General features: G+C 42.5%; 1 non-coding gene across 1 annotated transcript; it reads left to right on the forward strand.

Annotated features, from left to right (window-relative positions):
* The first annotated feature begins 8,966 nt into the window (after nt 1-8,966).
* LOC141572997 (U1 spliceosomal RNA) lies at nt 8,967-9,123 on the forward strand. The gene has a single exon (XR_012498584.2). It is a non-coding gene; the product is annotated as a U1 spliceosomal RNA (small nuclear RNA).

Raw genomic sequence — 9,123 nt, forward strand, 5'->3', positions numbered from 1 at the left:
GGAGCCTCTTACAAGGCTCTAGGGAGAGAACTACACGGGGTCAGAGACCTGTGGAAGGCCTCACACAGCCTCTTGCATCCACAGGCAGCAAAAGAGCAGAGCCCAACTGCCTGACTTCGCATCCTCTTCCGAGTCTGTGGGTCTGCACGTGTACATGTCTCTAATTTACATTTTATGGGTTTCTACCTGGATGGCATAATGCATATCTAGATGCAATATTCCCTTTGCCTCCTCAGCCCTGTCAGCTGCATCTAGTTACACACCTACTCACTCTTCAGATCTCAGGGAAATCTGCCTTCCCCAGAGAAGCCTTCCCTGACCCATTGAGCTAATTGTTGAGTTATTCACGCTCACTGTGCCAGGTACCTCTCTTCCGTGATCTTTGTTAGCTTGCAATTATGCATTCATTTGCATCGTTTTCTTTTATTTCTGCCTGCCTTTCCCATGGCCATACACCCCACGTGGGATGCACAATGTCCAGTTTATTTCCCTCTGTAATCCTAGGCCTAGCCCTGTAATACCCAGCACTTAGCATGCACACAACAAATTCTCCCTGACTACTTACTGAATGAAGTTCAAGGAATGGGACTCCCCAGAACCAGTTTCACTTGTTCTACCACAGCCCTGCCCGGTTTGGATTCCTGTTTGGTTTGAGGCTTTGCTTTGCAGATCAAAAGCATTATAGCCAAAGGCAAAGTCCTTCAACTTCCAAATATCCCCGCCACCTGGCCTAAGGGAGCCCTTCAAAGGTAGCATGAAAAAAAAATTATATATATACATAGGTTATATATATATAAACAGGTATTTTTAAAAATTAAAATCGAAGTCCAAAATGAGCCAAATATTTTACCAATAGTAGCATACATTCGTTGGTTCAGAAGATTATAATAGACCAAAATCAATAATGTTTGTGTTTCAGTAGAAAGATGAACTTCATGTTTAGAACGGGAAGAGAATCTAATGGACGGCTTTTCATCTGCTTTTCTCCCTCAGTAATCTGATGTGGTTACGCCAGAGGGGAGTTTGAGGAGACAGAAGCGTAGACGGCTAAGATGTTGTCTAATGCAGGAAGGCAGATTTGGAAAGAATGTCAGAATCTCCCTGACCTGTGAGGTTGGTGGCCTCGTGGACGTGGTCTGCTCTTTGCACTCTCTGGCATTCAAATAGAAACCTCCAAGGGTATCTGCCAGCAGCCTCCTGACCCCCAAACAAAGGTCTCCAGACACAAGGTCTCACCCCTGGGCAAGAGTTGATTCGACCAAGGCTAAGGGTTTCTCTGTCCCTGGAATTTGGAATCAGGCCGCAGAGCCATTTGTTGGTCTGCTATACACTTGAAATGCGGTGTAAAGGCAGGTCAGGTGGGCCACATGCATGAACCACAGAGAGCCAGCCTGCAGATGGAGAGAGAAGACTGACAAGACAGGGGGAGGTCAAGCGTCCACAAATGAGAGAGCCCCCCTAGTCCCAACTTTCTAGGCCCTGGCCTTACCCCTTATGAGGCCAGCCTAAACTTCCTGCCATGGGAATCCACGATGGCCCATTGTGTCCTCCTAGAAAATACCTTTTCCACTTCTCTTGTTGCCAAAGTCAGTCTGAGCGCATTTCTTGTCCTTACATATTAGTTTCCTCTGGCTGCTGTAGTGAATTACCATAAACTGAGTGGCTTAGAACAACAGACATCTATTCTCCATGTCCCTGCCAAGCCTCCAGGGTAGGATACTTCTTTGCTTCTTCTAGCTTCTGGTGGCTCCCGGCGTTCCTTGGCTTGTGGCTGCATCACTCCAATCTCTATCTCCATCTTCACATGGCCTTTTATCTTCTCCCTGTGTCTTCTCCTCTTCTGTCTCTTCTAAGGATACTTATCATTGATTTAGGCCCTACCTGGTTAATCCAGGATGATCTCTTGTCAATATCCTTAACTTAATTCTGCAAAGACCCTTTTGCCAAATTGGGGTTTTGGTCCCATTTATGAATATTGGGGGTTAGAACTCAGACATGTCTTTTGGGGGCCACCATGCAACTCACTAAACCTTGCAGCAAGCTCTAGGACAAGCTCACCAAATATTTTTTATTAGCCTTGCAAAGTGTGGGTGACCAGCTTATGTACAGTCCACAACACAAACTATTTATAGATTCGAAAGGATGGATGAATGAATAAAGCAATTTGCATGACTTATGGGAAAAGTGTTTGGTGGCATTTTGTTTTTGAATATTCTAGGATGGAGTCCAGCTTGGCCTGTCACATTTGAAGTCACTGTCTTCTCTAATCTCTTTTGAAGTTGTATTAATGATAATACGGTTAAATGGCTACCATGGTGTATGGAGCACTTGCGAGGTACCGGGAACAGTACTTAGCTCTTTATGAGGCATATCGCATCGAATCTTCACAACCATCTTTTGAGGGCAGAATTATCCCCAGGAGCCACACCCAAGTTGGTCTGGCACTAAGTCAGTTCTGTTCACCACTAGGAGGACCTTTTGGAATATCTGGTATATTTGAGGGCTGTGGATAGCAGAAGGAATAGGAGGACCTAACATGAGCAGTACCTACCAGGTGCCAAGCACTGTTTTTGGTGCTTCACATTTGTTATGTTGTTTGACCTCCTCTGTGAGAAAGATGGTGCAGAAATTAGTGGAAAGCTGATCCCACTAGCCAGGGCTTCCCATGGATATAACCTGCTGAAGTCAGTGGGACAAAGTCCCAGGTGCACCTGCTTATCGGGACCAACGGGGGTCAGCTCATGGTGACTCAGGAAACATTACACGGTAGACACCACAAGGGCAGCTGCAAACCAAAATTGGAAAGTACTTCCTGAATTAGGATACTCTTCCTGTTGAGAAGCTACTAATGTCACCTCCCAAACCGTGGGCCTGGCTGGGAACTGCAGTGAGGCCGTCTCCAAGGGCAATCGCCAAAGCGAAGACCTATCTTGGCACGTGTTCATTCTTAGTGTGATTTTCCGCCCCAATCCGAGGAGAGGGTTTCCTTTCAACAGCCTAACTCTAGTCTTATCACTTCCCTCTTCCTCCTGATCACCAGTGGTATCTTTCCCTCCTGTACCCTTGGGCGTTGAGGACACGTGAGTCAGATAAAGGTCACAGCAGACCTTTGCCCTTGGTTCCTCTTCATGTAGCTCCATCTACACAGTCGGGCGAGTCAGCTGCCAGGACATCATCCTCAGCTCCCGTCTGCCCCAGAGCCACCAGTCATCAAGTCCTGCCTACTGACCGGTCCCCTCCACGCCTTCCTCTCTCCCTACCCATCATTGCCCTGGAGCAGGTCCCAGCATCTTTCTCCTGGACTCAGTCAGGTCTCCCTGACTCATTTGATCTTGTTGTTCCTTTGCTTTCAACTCTGTGATACCATCCCACCACCACCCATTAACTTAGAGCAGTGGTTTTTAAAATGTGTCTGGAGGAACCCCAGCTTAATGGGTCTTGTTGGGGTTTTAATGGGCTCAGTATAAAAAAAAAAAATTCTGCCTGAGTTTTGAACAAATTGAGAGACGCAGGATCCCAATAGATGGAAATGAAAATATCACCTTTATGACTGATAAGCTATCTTGGAAGACCTGGCTTAGATCTGCCAAACAGCCTGGCAACATACCACAGATGCCTGAACATGCCTCCTTCTTGAGAAGTGATTGTTATTTGAGAGGAGGGTTTCCACGTATGGATAAAGGAATGTGAATTAATGTGCAATCCCAGGGGTTAGACTCAAAGTTGTCAGGCAGCATTTCCCAAAGTGTGCTCCATGGAACACTAACCTTGAAAAGAGATGATCTGGGAAGAAAGTATTCCATGGTCAAATGCCTTTCGAGAAAACTACACACCACGCACCACATGCTTCCTTGAGAATCACAATGCATATGAGCACCCACTGTTTCTCAAAATTATTTGACTAAAAAAAAAATCTTCGGGCGTGGTGAGTCTCTTTATATTTCCATGTGAAAGAAATTATATCAGAGTAAGGCTGCTGGCCTCTCTCTGCCCTCAAGGGAGGAGGAAGAGGTGACCATATGACTGGAGAAGAGAAGGGGAGGGAGTCCAGCTCAAGTCTTTTTTTCCATTCTCTTCAACTGGGGTTTTCCTAATGGATCTACGTTATTCATTTTTGCTGCTTCTAACAGATTGTAGCTCTAAAGTCTCTTCAGAAATTTTGCTGTTTTGATAGTAGAATGAGCCATTAGGAATGCTTTAATAAAAAAAAGGAGTTTATGACTAAAGTAGAGGGTAAGAGAATTATTGATTTCACAAACTAAGTGCCATTCGTTCAAGCTTTACATAGGATCTCTGAACTGTGAAACAAAGTGTGTGTGTGTGGGGGGGTACAAGGCCATTTGCAGTGGCTTTGTGCTTAAAAGTGATACGAAGTTCTTGGAAGGATTCTTTGCAAAGTAGAGACACGCGCAACACTTTCAGTGTAGAAAATTCCTAACCTTCATATTACATTGGAAATATGTATTAGTTTTATTCATTAGAATACATGAAAGGAGTAGTATTATAAATGCTGGGGTGGGAAATTGTCCTTGGTCAAAGACAATTTGGTTCCTCTTCTTTAAGAAAGGGATCTGTCCCTGATCCCACCCCCATAGACCTTTGAGGTAACTGGAGAACATAGAAGAAGAAAGGTCTGGCCAGCTAAGCAATTTTGTGGAAAGGACCGTACACTCATCCATCTGAAGGTTTAATTACGCTCGCTCTGATGGGAATGACTATAAAAAGGCATGCGGTCTAAACTGGGCAGGGTCGATGTTCTTAGCCAGCTCTTGAATTGTCTTCAGTCCAACGATATTTTGGTCTGAGCCAGGAAATGAGACAGAGGGCGAAAACATCTGAAACATGTGAGCATCTTCCAGCTATTGATCTAAAGGTATCAGAGAATGTAATGAGCCCATGTGTGGTTTGAGGAAAGTAGCTTTAATGCAAATGAGTACAGAATTTCCTGGGGATAAGCATGTAGGTCAATTTCTATACAGTTCCAGGAAGAGAGAAGTTTTGACAACCATTGGCTCATTTCATCAGTGCATTCAGATCCTCGAATGGATTTCTTTTAAATATGTATGTATAAAGCCTGACAAGGTTCTTAATAAGCCAACAGCTTTCAATGAATCCAATAATTGTTAAAACTCCTCTTCAGTTTATAAGAAAAACATGCCCATAGAAGTGCTTTCCAGGGTTAATGGTTGTAAAATTTTAGTTATTTTTCTACCCACAGCAGTTTATATGTACTAAATGTATCCAAAACACTTCAATACACTTTGAATTCCTGGGCCTAGAGCTATAAACACAGATAACATGTGGTCCCCGCCTTCAAGAAGCACAGTCCAGCTGGAGTGATAGGTATATTAGCAAATTTAAGTGCCCTGTGGAACGACAGATTCAAGGGTAGAGCTACTATTGAGAATAATGAGGTCCAAAGGAATGGGTGTCAGAAAGCCTGGGGTGAGGATAGTCTTCAAGAATAAAGGGGCAGTCTGGCAGGACAGCAACGGTACCCCATTATGAAAGAACTGCTCATGCAAAGGCCCTGACGACTTGAACTGAGAGTCCAGAAATAAACTCTCACATTTATGGTCAATTGATTTTTGCAAAGGGTCTGGGAAAATTCAATGAGGGCAAGAACAGTCTTTTTAACAAATGATCTGGGACAACTGGATGTCTACATGAAAATGAATGAAGTTGGACCCCTATTTCACATCTTGTATAAAGATTAATTCAAAATTGAGTACAGACCTAAATGTAAGAGCTAAAATTATAAAGTTCCTAGACCAAAACAGGAGTAAATCTTCATGACATTGGATTAGGCAATGGTTTCTTACATATCACACCAAAAGCACAGCAAGCAAAGAAAAAAAAAAAAAAACAGATCAATTTGGCTTCGTAAAAACTTTGTGCTTCAAGGGATACTATCAAGAAAATAAAAAGACAATTCACAGAATGGGGAAAAATGTTTGCAAATCCTATATCTGTGAAGAGATTTGTATTTGGATATATAAAAAAATCCTAAAACTTAATAACAAAAGACAAATAGCCCAATTTAAAAATGGGCAAAGGATTTGTACAGACATTTCTCCAAAGGCGATCAACATTAGATACTAGGGAAATGCACACAAAATCACAGTGAGATGCTTCCAGACACCCATTAGGACTGCTGAAATCAAGACGAAGAGTGATGGTGACCAAATGGAGAAATTGGAACCCTTATACACTGCTACTGGGAATGTAAAATGGTGCATGTGCTGTGGAATACAATTTGGTGGTTCCTTAAAAGGTTAAACATGAGCTACCATATGACCCAGAAATTGTACTCATAGGTATATATCCCAGGGAAATGAAAACATACGTCACACAAAAACTGTACACAAACGTTCACAGCAGCATTTCCAAAAGTGGGAAAACCCAAATGTCTAACAACTGCTAGAGGCATAAACAAATTGTGTATGCATAGAAAGGAATCTTATTTGGCCATAAAAAAGAATGAAATACTGATACATGCTATAACGTGGATGAGACTTGAAAGTATCATGTTAAGTGCAAGAAGCCAGTATCAACAACAAAAAATCACACATTATATGATTCCCTTTACTTGAAATATCTAGATTAAGCAAATACAGAGAGACAGAAAGTGATTAGTAGCTGCCTGGGGCTGGGTGGGAGAAAATGGGTATGGGGTATCTTTTTAGGGTATTGAAAAAGTTCTAAAATTAGATCGTGGTGATGGTGACACAATAATGACTGTATTAAAATCTAACCAACTGTACACTTTAAATGGGCGAATTTTATGTTATGTGAAAAACATCTCAATAAAGCTGTTTAAAATCTCCTTAATCATAAAGGTACTGATAAAACAAAGATACTATCCATGTCTATATAGCACTCCAACAGGTTTCCCCATCTTACTACAGTTGACTCTTCAACAATGAGCGAGAGGGTTGGGGTGCCAACCCTGCTATGCAGTCGAAAGTCCATGTATAACTTTTGACTCCCCAAAAACTTAACTACTAATAGCCAACTATTGACTGAAGTCTTACCAATAATACAGAGCTGATTAACACTTTTTAAATATGTTATATGTATCATATATTGTATTCTTACAATAAAGTAAGCTAGAAAAAAGAAAATGCTATTAAGAAAACCATAAGAGAAAATGCATTTACAGTACTATCTGTATTTATTGAAAGAAGAGCAGCATATGTAGTTCAAACCCATGTTATTTAAGGATCAACCATACTCAAAGCCCTGCTGGTACTGTTTCAACTGGTATTAGGTTGGCGCAAAAGTAATTTTGATTTAAAAGGTTAAAAATAATTGCAAAAACCGCAATTACTTTTGCACCAACCTAATAGTAACCTTGTAAAGTTCGTTGGTCTTTGGAAATAAGATGAAGCAACTCAAACGTTTTGTAATTAGAGGTAAGGGGTACTTCAAAGTTCAGGGGTCCGATTTTTACCCAATAGGAAAGGCGAGGTCCCTAAGTGTTGCTTTCCAACGTCTTATAAGCTAACACCTTCACACATGCTTATTAACTGTTTGCAGGGTGTTAATGAGATTTACCTGTCTCCTGGGGGGGAGGAGGGGGAAACTGAAGATTAAGCAGAAGAAAGATGTTCAGCCAGGGGTCCTACTGAATTTTTCTCATGTTGATCCTTCAGTTCCTCTGGCTGTGGGGTAGAAGGAGCAAAGAGCTGGTGTGTCATGGTGGTCAGCAGGTCAAACCCTGGACACAGAAGAACCTAGCTTGGCATACTGTCCCTGCCACTTAGCGGTATGACCTTGTGCAAGCTGCTTAGCCTCTGTCTGCCATGTCCTCTCCGTACCACGGGCATTCTTTACTTACCTCAGCTTTTATTTCAGGGCTTATCCTGTAGTAGGGGGGCCATTAACGGTACCTTCATTTTAAAAAGGCTTTTAGTAGGCACTTGTGAGCAATACATCTTGATGATGTTTTTCCTGACTTTAAAAAAATAGTGTCGGTGTTTTCCACAGATCAGTATCTTATACTTCTTTCATTAGTGCTGGTTTATTTGGATGTGTTTATGATGAAGCTACTTGTTAAAGTACTTCCCTGACACTCTATCAGTCAGGAAGTAAAGAATTAAAACATCTGCTTGTAAAGGGCTTTGTTACTTAATTGTGGCTCTACTGCTGTTTAGCAATAGCACGTAAGCATGCAGAGTGGGAACGAGTGTGCCTAGCTGAAGAACCCCTTCTTCTGAGGTGTGGTGGGCAATAAGGAACAATGAGGGCAAGAGGCACTGTGCGTGTCCTCAGCCCAAAATCGCCTTCCAGGGCCCCATTCATCCCAGGAATTCTTTGGGGTTAAGCAGAAGTCTTTGTTACATTGCAAATACCCCAAACGACACGTCAGTCAACCACCCAGGCAATTCTTTTCCATACTGTTCTTAGACCTGGGCAAGACAATGGAGGACTCTGCCCTAGAGGACTGACATTATCACACACACACACACACACACACACACACACACACACACGAACATGTGTATGTGTCTGCCAACGGGATCTGGCACTCAGCACTGGCACATCACTACCCCTAATCCTAAACATCCACTCTTGTGACCAACACTGCTCGGGCCCCAGAGAAAACTTCTCCACACTTTTTGCATTTTGTGCTCAACCCCATGGCGACTGAGTCTGAATGCCATGAAGGTCTGTGGGTTGTGATGCCAACATCAGGATCAACCCTGCTTCAGAGGGCAGAGAGGATTGAGGTGCTAGGAGCCTTTAGTAACAGAAAAGACAAATTAATTAACTTGTCAATTCCTTCCACTCAGACAACATGAAGTAAATAGATGTTTAGATAGTACAGTATCATTCCTTCTAATGCTGAGCATATTTTTTCCTTTTATTTGTCTTCCATTTGTAGTTCCTAAATAATGAATTAGCATAATCACAAAAGCAAAGTGAGTGGCTGAGAAACATACTAGTATAATATTAAACAATTCATATTTACCTGGTGGAGGAGATACCATGATCACGAAGGTGGTTTTCCAGGGCGAGGCTCACCCACTGCACTCTGGGTATGCTGACCCCTGTGATTTCCCAAAATGTGGGAAACTCAACTGCATAATTCATGGTAGTGGACTGCGTTCATGCTTTCCC

The sequence above is a fragment of the Rhinolophus sinicus genome, chromosome 15 (genome assembly GCF_057876585.1).
Source record: "Rhinolophus sinicus isolate RSI-liver-muscle chromosome 15, RSI-T2T, whole genome shotgun sequence".
Lineage (NCBI taxonomy): Eukaryota > Metazoa > Chordata > Mammalia > Chiroptera > Rhinolophidae > Rhinolophus > Rhinolophus sinicus.